Here is a 10,262-nt window from a genome sequence, read left to right on the forward strand (position 1 = left end):
GGAATGTATTGATCCTATCAAGAAAATCTAAGTCGATGATAAATTCATAGTCATTAAGAGGGATTACGTCAATGGATTCCTTATTTTTCTGCACTCCAAGTTCTAACTCAACTCCTTATGCTATGCCAATGATCAGAACCTCTTTAAAGTTAATGGTCTTAATCCATCCCACCTTTTTCTTGACCTTGAGCCCTAGTCTTTTGGCCATTCCTTTGAAAATGAAGAGATCAGATGTACCTGTGTCCACTAGGGCTTTCAAGTGCTTCCTTGCAATTAAGATTTTGATGAACATGAGCCATTTTCTCTTGTGCCCCTTCTTTGCTAATATAGAACTTAGCATGATTAAACCAAGTTTTAGTCCCTCCTACTTGGGTTGCTCTTTGTACCCCTTGATGATGGCCATAAGCTTGGCTTTATTAGGGTAATCCTTAGCTCGGTGTTGACCATCACACAAAAAATTGGTCATGGGTCCATTCCTTATCACTGGCCATTTGTTCTTCTTTTTGTCTCCCTCCTTAAAGGACTTCCATTTGTGCATTGGTGTCCTACCACTGCTACTCTTGTCCTTATCTCCCCCACTTTTGCCTTTTGCCTTTTGCCTTTGGGTTTGAAAGACTCAAACTTGTCCCCTTTATTGAATTCCCTAAAGGATTCAATAGTAGCCATGGCTCGGGTGAAGTTTTGGACACCCATCCTCATTAGCTCTTGCTTAGCTCATGGCTTGAGCTTGTCTATAAATGTGTAAAGCACCCCCTCCTCCCCAAGGTTGGGAATTTGAAGAATAAGTTTTGAGAACTCCAGAACATAGTCACACACTTCTCCACATTGGGTGAACCATCATAAATTGGTGAGTGTAACCTATACGACGTGTTATGGGTAAAACTATTGCCTAAACTCCCTTTGGAACTCCTCCCACTTTCCAATGGTAACACCTCTGTGCCTAGTCTCTTTGGACCTATGATGCCACCATAGAAGTGTGATGTTTACAAGTACATAGAGGTGGTGTTTACCTTAGTAGCATCCCCTTTAATGCCCATTGCATGGAAATACTACTCTATGCCCTATAAGAAGTTGTCTACATCTTTTGTAGACCATGTCCAATTGAACTCCTTAGGCTTGGGAACCTTCACCATAGTCTTAGGAGCTATTATGAGTATACCTCCCTCTACAATTGCCTTTCATATGGAAAAGATTCTCTTAGGCTACTCCATCTCCTCCCTCATGGCTTCTACCAAGGCCTTTAGGGTAGAGTTCTTATGGATAAGGCTTTCGATTTCTTCGGAAAGAGTTTGCTTTAACTCTTTCGTGATCTCTTTTCCAACCGAAACCAATTCCTCCACTTGGTCTTTATAATTGTCCCATATTTTAGCCATTACCAACTCCACCTTGGCCAACTAGGCATCAATGGCTGAGATCATGTCCCTACTAGTTTCTTTCTTACCCTTTCTAATAGTGCATGTCTTACAAGCCTTTTGCCCTTTACTTTGCTGATGGCTCATTTTGGAAGTAAACATTATCTTGGATTGGGGTCATACACTAAACTGTGCTTCGATACAAACTATCACTGACTTTGGTGTTAAGTTTTGCAACCTTTGATAGGAAACTACTATTCATGTATACATAAGTCAATCTTTAACTAGGTTGAGTAAGTGTGCCACTCACCAAAGACTAGTTAGACCCTCAAGAAATTGAACACTATAGTACACTAAAAAGGCATTGGTAAAAGAATACAAGATCTTTTCTATTGCTGGAAAAATATGGCTTATGTACAAATGTGCTTGAGTAGCTTTGTGGGTTCACAAGTTCACTAGCTCATAAGTTGGTCCAATGGGGGAAAGGGCCCCTATTTATACTTAAGCCCCCATGGCCTTGGTAGTCACCAAAGGGACAAGTGTATGGCTCTTATATACATTCTAAAGTGTTCCAAGGCCCCTAGACACATACAAGGTCGGTTAGGGAATTTTTAAAAAGAAGCTAGTTCCAAACACTCTATGGCGCACTAGGTCCAAAAGGTTCTAGGCTCTCTCACAAAATGCCCATGCCTTGGGCCTTCCATAAGCTTCCCTGCCTGGTGTTATAGTAACCATACCCATTTTTGTATCTAGTTTTTCTAGAAAGTTCTACACCCATGCACCTGGCCTGTGTCTAGGTTTATCTAGAGCCTTTACACCAATAGTGCCTGCATAACCTTTTTGGGACTTTCTAAAAGCTTTTCCCAAATGGTCTTTAGGCTTAGCATTGGGTAACTCTCGTAGGGACTCATTCTCGAGGCCTGGTGCTTGAGTGAGGGTCTGGCCTTTGGGCTTAGGTGCTCAAGCCTTGGACTTGATGGTGGTCTTGTAGGGTATGACACATGCATGGGCTTGGCCAGGCCAAGGCATTTTTATGGTCGATAAGAAGGGACCACGAAACTACCAAATACTCGAAAGACTTAGCCAGACCAAGCCTGTGACCACAACTTCTACTTGCACCCCCTAAGAGCTGTTGCTTGATTCAAGGACTTGGTCTGGGGTCTGAGGCAGCATCAACTGTAGGCATGAGCTTGAGCTTGGCATAGCTAAGCCCTTTTTCTAGATACATGCCAACCGGTTAAGGCTATAGGCACCTATAGCTCACTAGAGCAACCAGTCACTAGATAGCATGACTAGAAGGCATGCATGGCTTGGATTTTACTCCAGGGATATTGCCATGGATGTACACAACAGGCCCATCATGTACACCTTTGGACAATCACTCCCTAGAGAGCATGATAGATTTTATAGCTTTGCTACCAATAGACATTAAAGTGTTTACAATGGGAAACTTTTTCAAACAGGCATATCTCGCACAACAAGTCCATAGGTGCTAGTGGTGGTCAAAGTATGTGCTGACACCAAAGCCCAGCATGTGCCGATGGAGTTTGAGGGAAGTGCCCATAGAAAGGGCTAGCATGTGCTAATGGTATTCAAGGCAACTGCCCATACCAAGGGCCATCTTCTACAAATGTGGATCAAGGCTTGTGCTTGCACAAGTCTAGATTATGCCAATGTTAATCGAGGCATGTGCCCACACTAGGTCTAGATTATGCCAATGCTGATCGAGGCATCTGCTTGCATTAAGGGCCAGCATATGCCAATGTTGGTTGAGGCAAATGCCCATACGAAAGGCTAGCTTATGTCGATGATGGTCAAGCCAAGTGCCCATACCAAAGGCCAACTTGTGCTAATGATGTTTAAAGCCTTGGCTAAAGTTTAATTTTAGGCCACAGTGCACATGCTGGGCTCAAGCATGCGCTGGTGCCACATTTTTTTTGGCTAGGGCAGTATCACTAGAGAATCATCGAAGAACCTGATCGAGGGCATTTGGGCTTTCGATGATTAGGGGTGGCAGGCTGAGGGGGCGTGCACACATGATGTGTAATAGGTACTAGTCCTTGGCCTTTATATTGGCCCCTTATCCCCTAAGCAAGCTTGACAACTTACACCCCCTTAAAGAGTATAAGAGCTTTTATAGGTTTGCTACTAATAGCCATTCAAGTGTTTGAAATGGAGATGCTTTTTTCAAATGGCCACAAATTCTATACTTTGATTTTTTAGCTAAATTTTTTTATGGATGCCAAAAAAATACATGGATCACGTATACCAAATTTTGGGCCAAAACTCTTTTTAAAAAAAATTTCAAAAAATCTCAAACCATAAAAAAAATTAAAAATCATGAAAAATAGAAAAGAAGTCATCTTGCCATGAAACTTCACATGAAGGCTTAGGGGACCATTATATGAATTTACAAGTGATAAATATGACATTGGTATGGTAAAAATATGAAGATGTGCCTGAATTGCTTTACTACTCAGTCATGGTACACATGGTGCGCAGCTTAAGCCCAAGATATCTGTGCATGGTGTGCAACCAAGCATGTGCCAATGGTGTTCAAGGGAGTCACCCATACAAGGGCCAACATGAGCCTATGGTGGTAGAAGTATGTACAAATACAAAGGTTCAACAAGTTCCGATGGTGGTCGAGGCATGTGTATGTGTCATAAGCTGAGACTTAAGCTCTAGGCTTACGCGGCTCCAGGACACGAGAATGAACTCTTTCGTGTCCCAAATCAATCTAACATAAGAAACGATGTTAGACACTCTAGATTGTAGGGCTTGGCCTTCCAGTACACTGCAAAGTGAAAGGGCACAGCAAGTGCCAGAAGAAAGGCTAACAAAAGAACAACAGAAAAATTGAAGGCTTGAGTAAAGATGTTATTACTCAATGGTTCTGGTGTGTACAATAAAAGTGGGGGACTCTTTATTTATAGCTAAGTCCCTTTTACATTTAGTGCTTGATATACATTCCTAAACTCTAGAGATTATAATCTTTTGATTCTAGGAGCTAAGATACAATCCCTAATTCTAAGGGATTTGGTGCTGCTGCACAATCATTAACTCGTTAAAATCATGCCGAACACCAAGACTTCTAGAAGCCTCCAAATTTGATCCTCTTAGAGGTGTACCCACACTTGGGCCTAACCATACACCAATACCTCAGTCATCAGTGCCCCTACCTAGGTTCGATTGGGTGCCCATGCATTGCTCACTAGTGCCACCTTTGGGCTTAGCTCAATCTTACAAAACCTAAACACCTTCTCTAAGCCTCTAGAGTCTTGATCACTACTTGCCTCATTGTTCTGGGCTAGTTCCCCATGACCTGAACCTCTAATGCACCTCAGGGCATGGCCCCTTTCGCTGTCAAACTCTATCTTGCTAGAACTGAAACTACACTCAACTCAGAGAGAACCCTACTTGTCAAGAGTCAAGACTCTAACACTAGGCTCACATGACTCCAGGACATAGGAATGGACTATTTGCATCCCAAATCAACCTAAAATAAGAAATAGTGCATGTACAATCTAGACTGCAGGGCTTGGTTACCTAGCATGTTGCAAAATGGAAGGGCATAGCAAATGCTAGAAGAAAGGCTAACAAAAGAACAACAAAAAGGTTTAAGGCAAAAGTAAAGATGTCAGTACTAAATGGTTCTAGTGAGTGTACAATAAAGGTGGGGCACTCTCTATTTATGGCTAAGCTCTCCTTTATATTTAGTGCCTGAGATACATTCCTAAGCTTTAGAGATTACAATCCCTTAATTCTAAGAGCTAAGTTACAATCCTTGATTCTAAGGGATTTAGTGTTGCTACACAATCTTTGACTTGCTAAATTCACACTAAGGGATAGGCTTTCTAAAAGCCCCTAAATCTGGTCCTCTCAGGTTTGTGATTAAGCATGCCCACACTTGGGCTTAACCATGTGCCTGCCACTTAATCATCAGTGCTCATAGCTGGGTCTAACTAGGTGTCTGTGTATTGTTCACCTTTTCCTACCTTTAGTTGTGGCTCAATCCTGCCAAACCTGAACACCTTTTCTGAGCCTTTAGAGTCTCGTTCATTGCTTGCCTCATTATTTTGGGCTAGTTCCTCATAACTTAGACCATTAGTGCATGTTAGGGCTTGGTCCCTTTAGTTGTTAGACTCTATCCTACTAAAACTAGAACTATCACTTGACTTGACGAGAACCCCTAGGTCTGGACCACTTTGCCGACCATGAAGTTCTCCTCCACTCATTCTAGCAACACCCTTATTGCTAAGGGGATGATGTGCCTAGCTTTTACATTGGTTCCAACTCTTACACCACGAACCAGTTTTCCAACATTTTGGTCCCATACCCAAACATGTACTCTATTAGCTTTCATCATTCTCAATCTTACGTTCCTTACCACTTTGCTATAGTGGCCTCTTCTAACCATGCTGCCAATACTTCTTGTGCTTCCTTTGAGTTGCTCACAACACACTCTCTTATGAATAATTTGGCTACACTGTGGGACTCATGCTGAGGCACTTAGTTACCACTAATTTCCCTTCATTAGCTCTTCAAGAGTTCCTAACCCTTCGACAGTCTCAACTAGCACATGGCCACTCTTTTTTGGGCTCTTTCTTGTGTTGTTTACCATTGCCACTCTTGCCTTCGGATAGCCCTTTTACCCACTTGATGGCTAAAAGCTTCAAGCACTTCCTAACCTAATATGGATTAGCACAAAAATAGTAACTCAAGGGCCCTTTGCTCTTATTGGCGACTTTGTTAGTCTTACAAAATCTAGGCTCCCTTGTAGCCATTTTCATCCTTGAGGAATAAACATCAATGTCTCCCCCATTCTGGCCTTTTCCGTTTAACCTTGGAGACCTGGTGCACTTAACCTAAGTCAATGATTCTATAGCAACTCTGGCCTGACTTGACTCTTGCACACCATTTTGTCGTATCATTGCCTTTACCCATGACTTTAGTCCATCGATAAAATGTTTAGGCACCTCTACTTTCAGTCCCAAGCTTGCACCAGCAACAGCGGTAGCTCATAATGCAGCATGGTCAAACTTGAGCCTAGCTAGCTCCTCTCGTAAAGTTGTCACCATAGACTCTAACACCTCATTACATTGCATGAGCTTCTCCATTGCCTTATTCAAGGATCTTTCAACATCTCTAAACTAATTTATTATCTAAAGAATGGCCTCCTCACACTTCGCTAATCGAGTACTTGTTAGCACATATCTTGTTCAAACTTTCCTCTTCTTCTTTATAGGTAGGCACTTCTTGAGTAACTTGCTTTGGTCTCCTGTAAGGTTTTCCCAAGCCATGCCACAACATAAAACACACAAACCATTAGATCATGAATGCATAAATGAAAAGATTACCTCAACTCAAGTAGGCACTCAAGTGATCCGATTCTAGTTCTCACAAGCCAGCACATCAGTCTGTCAACATGGTACACCATACAACACACACTATCGAGCACTAGTTTGTACACTGGCTCAACACACAAGCCTCTCGATCAGGCTCTAGTATGTACACCTACACACCCACATATTTGCACAATGTCATAGGCTAGAAGCTTAAGTCTAGCTACCGTATGACCTTAGGTGGGAAACTACCATCTATATGCCTAAGTCAACCTTTTCCTTAACTTTATGTCGAACACTTTTCCCATACACTCCATTGGCTCTCAAGAATCTTGGGAGAAAGCTAAAAAGGGAAGTTAAAGCAATTGTAACTTCTATTTACTTGATGCTATATACAATTGTTCAATGCCTAAGTCAATGAGTTGGTTTTTCTTACTTGTATAGCTTTTAACTTCCTACAAATAAAGAGGAGGGCCCTTATTTATACTTGAGCCTCCCTAGCACATATGGCCCTTATCGATCCAAGTGTGTGGCCATCATAGGCCTTCTAGACCATTCCATGGTTCCAAAACACTTTTTAGGTTGGCTAAGGCCTTTGCAAAATCTAGCTGGTTCCAAGCTCCCTACTAAGCCCTGGGTTTGAAAGAGTCTGGGCAATCCTGCTGAGTGCTTGTGCCTAGTGGGATTCAGATCCTTCCTTGTCTGGTCACTTCTCTACCTATAGCTAAGGCTTTCAAGAGCCTTCATCGTTTAGGTGTTATAGTACCTACTACTATTCTTATGCTTGGCTTTTTTGGAACTTTTGGTGCCAACCCACCTAGCTACCTCTAGGCTTCTCTAGACTCTTCTAAGCTCACACGCCTAGTGTATCTCCAAGCTAATATAGAGCCTTCTATACCTACTACCTGCACCAGTTTGTTGACGCATTCTAGATCCTTCTAACAAGTAGTCCTCATTCTCGGTACTAGGATGCTCACCTTGCCATGCTCCCGCACCTTAGCCTAGGCTTTGGTCCATACACTTAAGCCTTGTATGTGTTTTTTAGACCTTGGTCTTAATCTTTCATGGTCTTTTGCCCATACCAACTCAAACAAGCTACATTTTTCAACCCACTCGGCTTAGGATTTGTGCACAAATCATGACATTCTCCTCCACTCATTTTAGCAATGCCCTCATTGCTAGGGAATGTCATTCATTCATAGCACGTGCATGCTGGATTAATGTCCCACTCTCGTCTTGATGCTCTTTAGCACACATTGGTTCTTGGTACATGATAGTTCTTAATACACCTTTATAGTCATCTTTTGTTTTGATCATGATCCCAATGTGGTTCCCATGAAACCATGCTCGTCAAAGCATGTAATGCCTTAGCTAGTGACATGCCACTACCTTCTCCCAATGATCAATAAGCCTTTTGAGGCATGCAACACTCATGCTACATGGGCTTCTATGATCCTGGCTTGTGAAAGCATGCACCACCTTTATATTTGATGTACCATTACCCTTTCCTTTACACCATGGGGTCCTTACCTTCTTCTTATGCTCAATGAGCCCTTTGAGGTGTGTAGCACACATGGGTGTAGGGTATGCAGTGCTCACATCTAAGCCATTACCCATTCTATGACAAATCATCCATCTCCAACATCTCCAAGATTGGTGACTTTTCATAGCCACACTCACCTTGCCCTTATTAGGAGCCTAAGAGATCCCTTTTTTTTAGCTCAACCACCATCGTGACTCTTGCCATTGGACATTCCTTAAGTCCTCACAATGGCTTTGGGCTTCTTTCGCTGTGGATGTTCCCTCACCTTATGTGGTCCTGAGCATAAGAAATAATTAAAGGACATGGTCACCCACACCTTTGTCCTAAACTGAACCCTTGGTCCTTGCCTTTAGATGTTGTAGTTCTTCATTGGCTTCCTCTTCCCCTATCGAACTGCTACTCGCATCTCCCCTATCAAGACCTTACCCTTGGGCTCAACCTTTAGCCTTGGGCTATGGAGACTTAGTGCACCCAGCCTCGACCACTAACTCAACAATTACAATACTCTTACTTTAAGTCCCATACCCTACTACTTTATTATGCTCTTACCCATGGCTTTTACCTTTCTTTGGACTCCTTTCATGTGCAGTCTAGCACTTGGATGAGATCATTGGTGCCCTTAAACTAGCTTTCATGGATGATGATCTCTCTTTTGAACTAACCTTTCTCTCTTTGCATGTGGCTGGGTGGCCTTCATGCATATTAACCATTCACTCAAAGATAAATATGAAGCTCGAACTAAAGATCTCCCATAGTTTCTTAGGAGCACTCAAGCATCCTTATGCCCTATTCTCAGTACCTATGATCAATAATGCCTACACCATCAACCCTAATTGCAAGTCAATAGCACAATTGGCATACTAGCATGCAAACTACTTATACAACCTAAACTAACATCAACATCGGTCATAATGAAGGTTTTGAAACCTTTTGGTTGGAACTGCTCTAATACCAACTATCACAGGATGAGAGCTTAAGCCTAGCTACCGTGCAACCATATGTAGACACCGATTTTGTTCGGGTCTACTGTTTCCATAATAATAATGATAATAATAATAAAAATTTTAAAATAAATATAATAATTAAAAAATTAATTAAAAATTAAAAAATTAATTTTAAAAAAAAAGAAGAGAAATGAGATAGAAACCAGAGGTTGGTACGACACCGCTGCTGCCTCTGTCCAACCCCTGACTAGCCCCCTGACCAGCTCTCTGTTCAACCCACCTACAGCCACCATACAGCCACCCAAATCTCCCTAATTTAAGTCCTTTAAAATCCTCAGCCCTTTCCTCTTCAAGCTCTCTCTCGAACACTCTCTGAAAAAACCTCGAGCTCAGATGAACTCCCACTCAAAACACTCTCAATAGCACCAGACAGACCCTCATTCGCACGCATAAAAAACCAAATTTCAAACAACCCCCCCAAAATACCTAAACCGAAAATGAAACAGATGTAACCAAAGAAAACAGAAACAAAAAACAACACAGTCCTCCCTGTAGGGAGAAACCTCAGCACCACAGCCACCTGAAACAAGAAGAAGAAATCATCAGTTTAAACCATCCAAAAAAAAAAGAAAAAGATGAGAGATCAAAAACTTTGAAGACAGATTCACGAATGTCGCGGCACTTTAAGGCCAAACGAAGGTCGGATCTGGAAAAAAGGGCGATGAGGGTAATTTCTGGTGACTTTTTGCCCATTTTTCGATCACCAACGACCACCGTCGGCGGTGACCCACACGGCAGTTGATGCAGGCACGGTGCCGGATTTCGGTGGATGCTAGAGAACCTCTAAAGCCTTTTTTTGTGAAATGAAACAAACTAAGGAAAAAAAATATGACTTTTATAAAAAAACATAAGGGCAAAACGATGTCGTTTTGAGCATAAGACCCAAACGATGCCGTTTCAAGCGTAAAGGATCCATGCGTGGACCAAAGCTGACCCGAGATCCGTGCAACCCGACCCAATGACCCGTTTCAACCAGCCTTGAACTGGTTTAGATGAACCACCCGTGAATCGATCTAAC

The sequence above is a fragment of the Durio zibethinus genome, chromosome 15 (assembly GCF_047325235.1).
Source record: "Durio zibethinus cultivar Kanyao isolate XHJ-2024 chromosome 15, ASM4732523v1, whole genome shotgun sequence".
Classification (NCBI taxonomy): domain Eukaryota; kingdom Viridiplantae; phylum Streptophyta; class Magnoliopsida; order Malvales; family Malvaceae; genus Durio; species Durio zibethinus.